Here is a 13,194-nt window from a genome sequence, read left to right as displayed (position 1 = left end):
TGAGCAGAAAGAGCCAGACTGGCAGCGTCGGGAGGATCCTGGGGGAACCAGTGAGCGCTCTAGAGGGTGCGAGGTCGTCAGCAGGTGCAGAAGAGAAGAGAATGTCTCCAGTCACAGGAACAGGATGTACTGATGCAGGCGCAGGTCTCTTTGAGCAATTGACTTGCTCAGACCTCTGGGGCAGGAGAGGAAGATGGGAAAATGGGCAAAGATGAGGGCCCTAAACACCAGGAATCCTTTAGGCCTGACTTTTTTTTTTTTTTTTTGTAAGATTTTTTTTTTTTTTTTTTTTTTTTTTTTGACAAAGTGGATAGTGAGAGAGAGAGAGAGAAAGGTCTTCCCTTTGCCGTTGGTTCACCCTCCAATGGCCACCGCGGCCAGTGCGCTGTGGCTGGCGCACCACGCTGATCCAAAGCCAGGAGCCAGGTGCTTCTCCTGGTCTCCCATGGGGTGCAGGGCCCAAGCACTTGGGCCATCCTCCACTGCCCTCCCGGGCCACAGCAGAGAGCTGGCCTTGGAAGAGGGGCAACCGGGACAGAATCCGGCGCCCAGACCAGGACTAGAACCCGGTGTGCCAGCGCCGCAGGCAGAGGATTAGCCTAGTGAGCCGCAGTGCCGGCCTGGGCCTGACTTTTACAAGTGGGGTCTGAAACTGCAGACCATGGTGCATCTTGGGCCCAGGGTTGTGGTGGAGCGGGTAAAGCTGCTGCCGGCAATACAGGTATCCCATATGGACGCCGGTTCAAGACCTGGCTGCTCCACTTCCAATCAAGCTCCCTGCTAATGACCGGGGAGCAGCAACAGAAGATGGCGCAAGTGTTTGGACTCTTACACCTATGTAGGAGACCTGGAAGGATCTCTTGGTTCAGCTTGGCCCAACCCTGGCCTTTATGGCCATCTAGGAAGTAAACCAGTGGATAGAATCTCCCCCTCTCCCCATCCTTGGCCCAATCTCTGACTTTCAAATAAATAAATAAATAAATGTTTTTAAAACAAGATAGGCTGGTACTGTGGTGTAGTGTGCTAAGCCTCTGCCTGTAGCACTGGCATCCCATATGGGAGCCATTTCGAGTCCCAGCTACTCTACTTCCTATCCAGCTCTGCTATGATTGCTATGGGAAGGCAGTAAAGGATAGCCCAGGTGCTTGGGTCCCTGCACCCATGTGGGAGACCTGGAGGAAGCTCCTGGCTCCTGGCTTCAGGTCAGCCCAGCTCTGGCCATTGTGGCCATTTGGGGAATGCACCAGCAGATGAAAGACTGACTGCTGTCTCCCGTGCCGCCTCTCAAAGAAATAAATAAAATCTTAAAAAACAAGAACACTTGGTTTATCTTCCTGAAGCACCAAGCTTAAAGGAAGTTTTTCTTGTAGGTTAGAGAGTAGGGTGCAAAATTCACGTAATGCTTCCCCTTGTCTATTGTCTCCCTTATTATATTAAAAAAGTGATTAATACTTGACATATGCAAGCAAAACATATATAGACAAGAAGTATAACAGCAAAATGAACATCCATGAAACCTTTCAGTTTAAGAGCCAGAATTATCACTGATGCCTTGCTGTATGCCATTGTCCTTGGTTTCCATAGGCAGTCAGTTTCGGGATGTTCAGGTTCCTTCTATGAAGTGTTGTCATGTTTGCATATAACCTACACACACACCCCCTGCATATGCCTTAAGTCATCTAGATTATTTATAATAGCTAATGCACGCAAGTACTGTGTGAATAGTTGTTATGTTATTTAGATGAGGAAAAGAAGTCTACGTGTTCAGTACGGACTCAGGTTTTTTTTCCTGTTTTCCTCTGATGGTTGGTTGAGCCCCTGCAGGCCTTCCTCACCTGAGGACACAGGGCTGACTGTATCTGGGTGTGCCTGGCTGAACCTACCTGTTGTGTCCTGTCCTCAGAGGTAGCCTTTCTGAATTTTACATTTATCATTTCTGCTTTTCACATTTTTTTTTTTTTTTTTGACAGGCAGAGTGGACAGTGAGAGAGAGAGAGACAGAGAGAAAGGTCTTCCTTTGCCGTTGGTTCACCCTCCAATGGCCGCCACGGCCGGCGCACCGCGCTGATCCGATGGCAGGAGCCAGGTGCTTCTCCTGGTCTCCCACGGGGTGCAGGGCCCAAGCACTTGGGCCATCGTCCACTGCACTCCCGGGCCACAGCAGAGAGCTGGCCTGGAAGAGGGGCAACCGGGACAGAATCCGGCGCCCCGACCAGGACTAGAACCCGGTGTGCCGGCGCTGCAAGGCGGAGGATTAGCCTAGTGAGCTGCGGCGCCGGCCCTGCTTTTCACTTTCATAATTTGCTCACATACCTGTTCCTGGCCAGGATGTGTTTAGTTTTGCTTGTTTTTGAGCTTTATAGAAAATAGTTGTGTGGCTACTGGCATTGTGACGCTGCAGGCTAAGCCAGTGCCTGATGCACACACCTGGGATCAACCAAGTTCTGCCTCCCTTTCCAATTCAGTTTCCTGCTAGTATGTGTGGCAACTGGGACTGATTCGGGTCCTTGGATCCCTGCTGCCCATATGGGAGATCCAGAGGGAGTTCCTGGATCCCAGCTTTGGCCCAGTCCAGCTGTTAGGGACATTTGAGGAGTGAACCTATGGACAGAAGAGCCCCCACCACCACCACTCTGCCTTTCAAATAAATGAAGAAAGAAAAAAGAAAATCATTTTATGAAACTGTGAGACGTGTGAAATTCACATCTTTAAATTTTAAAAAAAATATTTATTTACTTGAAAGAGTAACAGACAGAAATACTTCTCCTGGTCTCCCATGGGGTGCAGGGCCCAAGCACTTGGGCCATCCTCCACTGCACTTCCTGGCCACAGCAGAGAGCTGGCCTGGAAGAGGGGCAACCGGGACAGAATCCGGCGCCCCGACCAGGACTAGAACCCGGTGTGCCAGCGCCGCAGGCAGAGGATTAGCCTAGTGAGCCGCAGCGCCGGCTCAGATTTTGTTTTTATGAATGTTGCAAAGTGTAAAATAAGTGCTAGTGTGGTGGTGCAGTCGGTTAAAGCCAACACTTGGACATTGGTATCCCATATCGGAGTGCTCATTTTATAGCCTCAATTGCTCTGCTTCCAACCCAGCTCCCTACTAATACGCCTGGGAAAGCAGTGGAGGATGGCCCAAGTGCTTGGATGAAGTTCCTGCCTCCTGGCTTCAGCCTGGCCCAGCCTTAACTAATACAACCATTTTGGGAGTGAACCAGTAAATGAAAGATCTCCTGGGGCCAGTGCTATGGCGCAGCAGGTGAGGCCACCACCTGCAGTGCCGGCATCCCATGTGGGCCTGTTCGAGTCCTGGCTGCTCCACTTCCGATCCAGCTCTCTGCTATGGCCTGGGAAAACAGTAGAAGAAGGCCCAAGCCCTTGGGCCCCTGCACCTACGAGGGAGACCCAGTTGAAGCTCCTGGCTCCTTGCTTCGGATCAGCACAGCTCCAGCCGTTGCGGCCAATTGGAGAGTGAACCAGCAGATGGAAGACCTCTCTCTCTCTCTCTCTGTCTGCCTCTCCTTCTCTCTCTGTGTAACTCTGGCTTTCAAGTAAAATAAATAAATCTTAAAAAGAAAAATAAAGATCTTCTCTCTCTCTCTCTCTCTCTCTCTCTCTCTCTCTGCCTCTTCCTTTCCAATAAATACATAAATCTTTTTTTTAAAAGGCAGGGGCAGAGAGAGAGAGAGAATCTTCCATCTGCTGGTTCACACCCCAGATGGCTGCAATGGCTGGAGCTGAGCCAATCCGAAGCCAGGAGCCAGAAGATTCAACCAGGTCTTCCTTGCGATACAGGGGCCCAAGGACTTGGGCCATCTTCCACTGTTTTCCCAGGCCACAGCAGAGAGCTGGATCAGAAATGGAGCAGCTGTGACTTGAACAGGCACCCATATGAGATGCGGGCACTGGAGGCAGTGGCTTCATCTGCTACACCACAGTGCTGGACTCAAATAAATCTTTTTTTTTTTTTTTAAGTGTAAGATAGACTACCTTTCTTGTAGAGAAAGACATAAAAATCACTTATTTGGGCCGGCGCCGTGGCTCAATAGGCTAATCCTCCACCTTGCGGCGCCGGCACACCGGGTTCTAGTCCCGGTCGGGGCGCCGGATTCTGTCCCGGTTGCCCCTCTTCCAGGCCAACTCTCTGCTATGGCCAGGGAGTGCAGTGGAGGATGGCCCAGGTGCTTGGGCCCTGCACCCCATGGGAGACCAGGAAAAGCACCTGGATCCTGGCTCCTGCCATCGGATCAGCGCGGTGCGCCGGCTGCAGCGGCGGCCATTGGAGGGTGAACCAACGGCAAAAGGAAGACCTTTCTCTCTCTGTCTCTCTCTCTCACTGTCCACTCTGCCTGTCAAAAAAAAAAAAATCACTTATTTGTACTCACTGCATATTTCTTTTCATTTTTACTCTAATTTATATATATATATATTCAAGTTTTTGTATTTACATCGAAAGAGTTACAGAGAGGGAGAGGCAGAGAGAGAGAGAAAGAAAGAGAGAGAAAGAGAGGGAGAAATCTTCCATCTGCTGGTTCACTTTCAAAATGGCTGCAATGGCTGAAGCTGAGCCCATCCGGAGCCAGGAGCCAGGAGCTTCTTTCGGGTCTCCCATGCAGGTGCAGAGGCCTAAGCACTTGGGGCATCTTCTACTGCTTTCCCTGGCCACAGCAGAGAGCTGGATCGAAGTGAAGCAGCCAGGACTTGAACTGGCTACACCGCAGCGCCGTCCCCTTATATGGCTTTTAAAAAAATTTATGTATTTATTATTTTAAAGGAAGGAAGAGAGAGACAGAGATCACCCATCAACTGGTTCACTCCCCATCTGCTGCAACAGCTGGGGCTGGGCCAGTCCCAAGCCGGAAGCCCTGAATTCAGTCTGGGTCTCCCACATGAGTGGCAGAGACCCACGTACTTGAGTCATTGCCTGCTGCCTCCCAGGAAGCTGGAATGTAGAGTACATGTGGGACTCAAAACCCAGGCACTGCAATGGGGGATGAAGGTTTCCCAAGCAGCGTCTTAACCACTGTGCTACACACACACACACACACACACACACACACAGCTTTTTTATCTTTTTTTTTTTTTTATCCGGCGCCCCGACCGGGACTAGAACCGGGTGTGCCGGCGCCGCTAGATTAGCCTATTGAGCCACGGCGCCGGCCTACACACAGCTTTTTAAAAAATTATTTTTAAAAATCATATTTTCCAGGGCTGGCGCTGTGGCATAGCGGGTAAAGCCTCCGCTTGCAGTGCCAGCATCCCATATGAGTGCTGGTTCAAGTCTCGGCTGCTACACTTTTGATCCAGTTCTCTGCTGTGGCCTGGGAAAGCAGTAGAAGATGGCCCAAGCTCTTGGGCCCATGCGCCTGCGTGGGGTACCCAGAGAAAGCTCCTGGCTCCTGGCTTTGGATCAGCGCAGCTCCAGCCATTGCAGCCAATTGGGAAGTGAACCAGCGGATAGAAGACCTCTCTTTCTCTTTCTCTCCCTCTCTCCATATCCTCTCTCTGTGTAACTCTGACTTTCAAATAAATAAATAAATCTTTTAAAAAATAAAAATCATATTTTCCTTCAGATTTAATTTTATACCCTAACATCCTATTTTCACCAGTACTTTTCTTCTAGTCTTCCTGAGAATGGAATGGAATTAAACTATGAATAAAATACAAGGCTATTTTGGGTAAGGAGACAGAAATCAGAGCAATCTGACAAACGAGTTTGAGACTATCACGCTGAAACAAAAGCATGAGGGATTGTCGGGAACACTGATGGGAGAGTTAGTGCTCTCTACACCTTAGACCTATCAGAGAAAGGTAACTTCCTATCCTGAGAGAACACTGAAAAAAATAACAATTATTTATTTATTTGAAAGGCAAAGTTACAGAGAGAGAGAGAGAGAGAGAGAGTTCAACCTTTAGTTACTTCCCCAAATGGCTGCAATGACCAGGGCTGGGCTAGGCTGAAGCCAGGAGCCTGGAATTCCATCTGGGTCTCCCACGTGGGTGGCAGAGGCCCAAGGATTTGAGTTTTCCCAGGCACATTAGCAGGGAGCTGGATGGGAAGTGGAGCAGCCAGGACTTGAACTGGCTGCCATATGGGTTGCTGGTATTGCAGGCAGCAGCTTTATCTGTAGCACCATAATGCTGGCCTTAAGAGAACAAATGTTATGCAATACAAATGATTGCAGCTGGAAATACAGCAGAGTAGTCCAGAATGAACTTTTCTAATAGGTCCCATGACTGAGCCTGAAAGTCGCTCTGGGATTCAGTCAAATGTTCTCAGAGATATACTGGGTACAGTAATTTAAATATTTTACTTATTTGAAAGGAAGAGAGACAGAAAGAGATCTCCCATTTGCTAATTCACTACCCAACTGCCTTCAACAGCTGGGACTAGGCCAAGCCAACGCTAGGAGCCTGGAAGTTGTCCCCGATCTCCCACTTGGGTGAGAAGAACCCAAGTGCTTGGGCCATCACACACTGCCTCCTACGGTGTGCATTGGCAATAAGCTGGATCATAAGCAGAACTGGGACTTGAACCCAGGGACTCTGATATGGGATGTGCATCCCAAGTGGTGTCTTAACCGTTGGACCAAACACCTGCTCCTAATCTGCATTTTTAATCATTATATTCTGAACTGAGGCAAGAGGGACTGGCCTTTTATACAACCATGTCACATTAGTCATTGGGTGCAGTTCACATGAGTGGGACCTCGGGAGAGGCACTCCCTTCAGCTGAGGCAATCCTGTGTTAGAGCAAGGGTCGTCTGCCTGGTTAGGCCCTGGCTCCTGGAGGGGGCGGGGCAGTGCAGCACTGGGTGCCCTGCCTGGTGCCAGGCACATCTGCATTTCTTATTTCCTTCTCGTGAAAACCTCAGGAGGTTCCTGCTGTTGTCTCCATGTGCCAGATGAAGAAACTGAAGCTTAGGAGAATTAAGAAACTTTTGAGATCATATTGCTAATAAGAGAGCCAACTTGCGCTTCACCTCTGAGTCTGATGATAGATCCATGCGCTCCCACAGTTGAGCCACGCCCTAGTAAAGTTCACAATCTAGCGGAGCAAACATAGGGAAAGACAGGTGCTATATAGAGTTTGCAATTAAGTGCCCCTTGAGTGGTATAAATAGTAGAAGTTCTAAGAGTTAAGCAAGAAAATGGTTATTCCAGATGAGTGTGGGTCATAAAGATTTTCTGCAGCTAAGAGATTTAGTCTGGGGTGTAAAGGAGGAGGGATAGGAGGTGTTGTTCAACCGCACACATTGTTGTATGCCGTGGTCTTTACTGCCCCAGTAAGCTTCTGGGTCTCCCACGTGGGTGCAGGAGCCCAAGGACCTGGGCCATCTTCTACTGCTTTCCCAGGCCATAGCAGAGAGCTGGATCAGAAGTGGAGCAGCCGGGACTCAAACTCGTGCCCATATGGGATGCTGGCACTGCAGGTGGCGACTTCACCCGCTACGCCACAGCACTGGCCCCAATAATCTTAACTTGGTCATTGTTGAAGGTGGCTGGTGATTACCTGAGGTTCATTATACTTCTCTGTTTATTTTTAAATGTATTTGAAGTTTTTCAGAATGTCAAAACATTTTTAAGATCTATTTATTTATTTGAAGAGGAGAGAGAGAGAGGGATGTTCCATCTGCTAGTTCACTCTTCAGATGACCCCAACAGCCAGGGCTGGACCAGGCTGAAGCCAGCAGTCATAAGTTCCATCTGGGTCTCCCACATGGGTTGGCAGGGGCCCAAGTACTTGGGTCATCTTCTTCTGCCTTCCCTGGTACATCAGCAGGGAGATGGATGAGAAGTGGAGTAGGGGCCAGTGCTGTGGCGCAGCAGGTTAAAGCCCTGGCCTACAGCGCTGCCAGCCCAAATGAGTGCCGGTTCCAGTCCCGGGTGCTGCTTTTCCCATCCAGCGCTCTGCTATGGCCTGGGACAGCAGTAGAAGATGGCCTAAAGACCGGCGCCGTGGCTCAATAGGCTAATCCTCCGCCTTGCGGCGCCGACACACCGGGTTCTAGTCCCAGTCGGGGCACCAGATTCTGTCACGGTTGCCTCTCTTCCAGGCCAGCTCTCTGCTATGGCCCGGGAGTGCAGTGGAGGATGGCCCAAGTGCTTGGGCCCTGCACCCCATGGGAGACCAGGGGAAGCACCTGGCTCCTGGCTTTGGATTAGCGCGGTGCGCCAGCCACAGCGCACTGGCCGCGGTGGCCATTGGAGGGTGAACCAACGGCTAAGGAAGACCTTTCTCTCTCTCTCTCTCTCTCTCTCTCTCTCTCACTGTCCACTCTGCCTGTAAAAAAAAAAAAAAAAAAAAAAAAAAAAAAAAAAAAAAAGATGGCCTAAGTGCTTGCGCCCCTGTACCCACATGGGAGACCCGGAAGAAGCTCCTGGCTCCTGGCTTTGGACCAGCGCAGTTCCGGCAGTTGAGGTCATTTGGGGAATGAACCCACAGATGGAGGACTTCTCTCCTGTCTCTACTTCTCTCTGTTGTAACTCTTTCAAATAAATAAAATAAATCTAAAAAGGAGGAGGAGGAGGAGAAGTGGAGTGGTTGGGGCTCAAACCATAGCTCTAATATGGGATGCAGGTGTCGCAAGCAGCAGCTTAACCCTCTGTATCATGATGCCAGATCTTCCAAATATTTTTTTATATTTATTATTTGATTATTTGAAAGTCAGAGTTACACACACACACAACAGAGAGAGAGAGAGAAAGAGAGAGAGAGAGAGAGAGAAATCTTCCCATCTGTTGGTTCACTCCCCAAATGGCGACAACAGCCAGGGCTGAACCAGGCCAAATCCAGGAGCCAGGAGCTTCCTCCAAGTCTCCCATGCGGGTGCAGGGGCCCAAGCACTTAGGCCATCTTCTACTGCTTTCCCAGGCACATCAGCAGGGAGCTGGATTGAAAGCAGAGCAGCTGGGATGGGATCCGGTGCCCATGTGGGACATAGATGGCGGCTTAACCTACTACACCAGTGCCAGCCCCTAGATCCTCAAAATATTTTCTAAAATTTGAAGAGGCCGATGCCGCGGCTCAATAGGCTAATCCTCTGCCTGCGGCGCCGGCACACTGGGTTCTAGTCCCTGTTGGAGTGTCAGATTCTGTCCCGGTTGCCCCTCTTCCAGGTCAGCTCTCTGCTGTGGCCAGGGAGTGCAGTGGAGGATGGCCCAGGTGCTTGGGCCCTGCACCCCATGGGAGACCAGGAGAAGCACCTGGCTCCTGCCATCGGATCAGCGCGGTGTGCAGGCCGCAGCGGCCATTGGAGGGTGAACCAACGGCAAAAGGAAGACCTTTCTCTCTGTCTCTCTCTCTCACTGTCCACTCTGCCTGTCAAAAAAAATAAATAAATAAAATAAAATTTGAAGAAAAGATATTTAAAATATTATATTGAGGTGCTCTGGGACCAACTGTGATTTCAGTGACCCTCCATTCGCTACATAGCTGGGAAAGAATGACTTAGAATTTAGAAAATTTGTATATGCCCAGCACATGGATCCATGGTTTGTGGTCTTTGTCCCAGAAAATGAAAGAAGTAGGCATTTGGTGGCGCGTTTAAGATGCTCCTTGGACGCCCACATCCCTTACTGGGGTGCCTAGGTTCGAGTCCCCACTCTGCCTCAGTACCAGCTTCCCCTTGATGCACCTCCTCGTATCCTGGCTCAAGTACTTGAATTCCTGCTACCCCTATGGAAGACCCAATTTGAATTCTGCACTCCTGGCTTTGGCTTGACCCATCCCAGCCCTTGGCTGTTGAGGGTATTTAAGGAGTAACCTAGTGGATGAAGGACCTCTGTCTGTCTGTCTGTCTGTCTCTGTTTCTATGCCTTTCAAATAAAAATAAGATCAATCAAAAATATATTTTTGAAAAATGGACAAGTATGGTTGCTGAAGACCTGTGTCCACTGCACGGGAATGGACTGGGAGGTTTAGTTCTTTCCAGTGTACAAAGCATTGTCACAGGCCGGCGCCGCGGCTCAGTAGGCTAATCCTCCACCTTGCGGCGCCGGCACACTGGGTTCTAGTCCCGGTCGGGGTGCTGGATTCTGTCCTGGTTGCCCCTCTTCCGGGCCAGCTCTCTGCTGTGGCCAGGGAGTGCAGTGGAGGATGGCCGAAGTCCTTGGGCCCTGCACCCCATGGGAGACCAGGAGAAGCACCAGGCTCCTTCCATCGGATCAGCACGCTGGCCGTGGCGGCCATTGGAGGGTAAACCAACGGCAAAGGAAGACCTTTCTCTCTGTCTCTCTCTCTCTCACTGTCCACTCTGCCTGTAAAAAAAAAAAAAAAAAAAAAAAAAAAAAAAAAAAAAAGCATTGTCACATCCACTATATTTTTTAAAATTATTTATTTGGAAGGCAGAATGATGGTGGGGGAGGAGAGTTGGGAAGTGAACGAGATCGTCTGCTGCTTCACTCCCCAAATGGTCACAATGGCTGGAGCTGGGCCAAGGTGAAGCCAGGAGCCTGGAACTCCATCCAGGTCTCCCACATGGGAGGCAGGAGTCCAAGCCTTGGGTCCTCTTCCGCTGCCTTCCCAGGCGCATTAGCAGGGAACTGGATCAGAAGTGGAGCAGCCGGGGCTTGCGTGGGCTGCTGTGGGATGACAGCAGTGTAGGCAGTGGCTTAACCTGCTGGGCTACAATGCTGGGCCCCACACCCACCATTTCAGCGGGTTCTGCCAGAAGTTATTGCCTCCTGCAAATGCAAAAACTGCTCTGTAGAGACCTCTTCCTCAGCTCCCTGCGTGTCCGCTCATTCCTGCACGCACTCACTCAGCAAACGCTTCTCGTGCTTCTGCTCTGAGTCAGGCTCTGCGGGAGGTGCAGGTGGGACAGCGATGCACAAGACAGTTCCTGAGAGCGCCTCAGGCTTGAGGAGGAAGACAAAGGCCAGACAGGCACCGTTAGGCCAGGCCAGGGGCGGCGGCAGACTGAGTGAGCAACGCCACAGCTCCACCTCCGCTGTCCCGGGGAAGAGGGCTTTGCCAGGCAGATAAGGGATGGCAAGTGAACTGCAGGAAGAGAGCTCTGGTCCCAGGGCATCCAGCACCATGGGGAGTTTGGGACTCCGGCTCTGGGCAGGGTGTGGGAGGCGGCAAGGCGGGAGGCCGAAGAGAGAGGAGGCTCAGGAGCGCTGTGGCCTGCCAAGGAGTTCCGCCTTTGTCATACAGGCGATCGGAGAGAATCAAGGGTTTTAAAAGCCAAAGTTTGGTTAGCTTTTTTTTTAAGCTTTATTTATTTATTTATTTATTGAAAGGCACAGTTACAGAGAAGCAGAGGCAGAGAGACCTTCCATTGTCTGGTTTACTCCCTCCAAATGGCTGCAACGGCCACAGCTGCACTGATCCAAAACCAGGAGCCAGGAGCTTCTTCCAGGTCTTCCACCCGGGTGCAGGGGCCCAAGGACTTGGGTCGTCTTCCACTGCTTTCCCGGGCCATAGCAGAGAGCTGGGTCAGAAGTGGAGCAGCCAGGACTTGAACTGGTGCCCAAATGGGATATGGGCACTACAGGCGGTGGCTTTACCTGCTACGCCACAGCTCCAGCCCCATACTGGTTTTATTCATAAGAGTAAAAAGTTGGATACACCTGAAGTGTTAATCAACAGAATGGAAATATTTTACTTATAAAATTAATTACTATATAACAATTAAAAAAAAAAAGCCAGGAGGGCCGGTGCAGTTGTGCAGCGGGTTAAGCTGCTGCCTGCAACACCAGCATGTATCCTGGCTGCTCCACTTCCGATCCAGCTCCCTGCTAATGGCCTGGGAAAACAGCAGAAGATGACCCAAGTGTTTGGGTCCCTGCACCCATGTGGGAAACCCGGATGAAGCTCCTGGCTCTTGGCTGTGGCCTGGCCCAGCCACAACTATTTCAGCCATCTGGGGGAGTGAATCAGCAAGTGGAAGATCTGTCTCTCCCTCTGTCTCTATAACTCTGTCTTTCAAATAAATAAATAAATAAAACTTTTTTTAAAAAAAGGTATGACTCACGGCCAGTGCTGTGGCGCAGTGGGTTAACGCCCTGGGCGGAAATGCTGGCATCCCAAATGGGCGCTGGTTCAAGACCCGGCTGCTCCTCCACTTCCAATCCAGCTCTCTACTATGCCCTAGGAAAGCAGATGGCCCAAGTCCTTGGGCCCTTGCACCAGCGTGGAAGATCTGAAAGAAGCTCCTGGCTCCTGGCTTCGGATCTGCGCAGCTCTGGCTGTTGCGGCCAATTGGGGAGTGAACCAGCGGATGGTGGACCTCTCTCTCTCTGCCTCTCCTCTCTGTGAAAAAGCTATTTATTTATTATTATTTACAGCATTATTTATTTATTTATTTATTTATTTTTTGACAGGCAGAGTGGACAGTGAGAGAGAGGGACAGAGAGAAAGGTCTTCCTTTTTGCCGTTAGTTCACCCTCCAATGGCCGCCACGGCCGGCGTGCTGCGGCCGGTGCACCGCACTGATCCGATGGCAGGAGCCAGGTGCTTCTCCTGGTCTCCCATGGGGTGCAGGGCCCAAGCACTTGGGCCATCCTCCACTGCACTCCCTGGCCACAGCAGAGAGCTGGCCTGGAAGAGAGGCAACCGCGACAGAATCCGGTGCCCTGACTGGGACTAGAACCCGGTGTGTCAGCGCCGCAAGGCGGAGGATTAGCCTATTGAGCCATGGCGCCAGCCTACAGCATCATTTTTTAAAAAATATTTATTTATTAATTTGAAAGGCAGAGTTACACAGAGAGGGAGGTCTTCCATCCTGTGGTTCACTCCTCAAATGGCCCCAACAGCTGGTGCTGGGCCGATCCAAAGCCAGGAGCCAGAGCTTCCTCCATATGGGTGCCAGGGGTGCAAGCACTTGGGACATCCTCTGCTGCTTTCACAGGCCATTAGCAGGAATACTGGATCGGAAATGGAGCAGCCGGGACTCTAGGGATTCACATTGGTGTCCATATGGGATGCTGGTGCTGCAGACAACGGCTTTACCCGCTAAGCAATGGTGCCAGCCCCCTACAACAGCATTAGATATCATAGACAAAATGCTCAGAGAAAGAAATTAGACACACAGCTTATATGGTGTATGATTCTATTTATACCGGGTTCAAGAACAGGCAAAGTAAATCAGTGGTGATAGAAGCACGAGAAGGAAATTTGGGGAAATGCACACACTCGCAGTGTCCAGTTCTTTCTGGTTATAACTTGCATCCCTTCTCCTTGTTGCAGCC

This window comes from Oryctolagus cuniculus, chromosome 7 (genome assembly GCF_051225735.1).
Source record: "Oryctolagus cuniculus isolate XC-2025 breed Fujian yellow rabbit chromosome 7, ASM5122573v1, whole genome shotgun sequence".
Taxonomy (NCBI): domain Eukaryota; kingdom Metazoa; phylum Chordata; class Mammalia; order Lagomorpha; family Leporidae; genus Oryctolagus; species Oryctolagus cuniculus.
The sequence above is the reverse complement of the archived record's forward strand: the minus strand, read 5'-3'. Positions refer to the sequence as shown.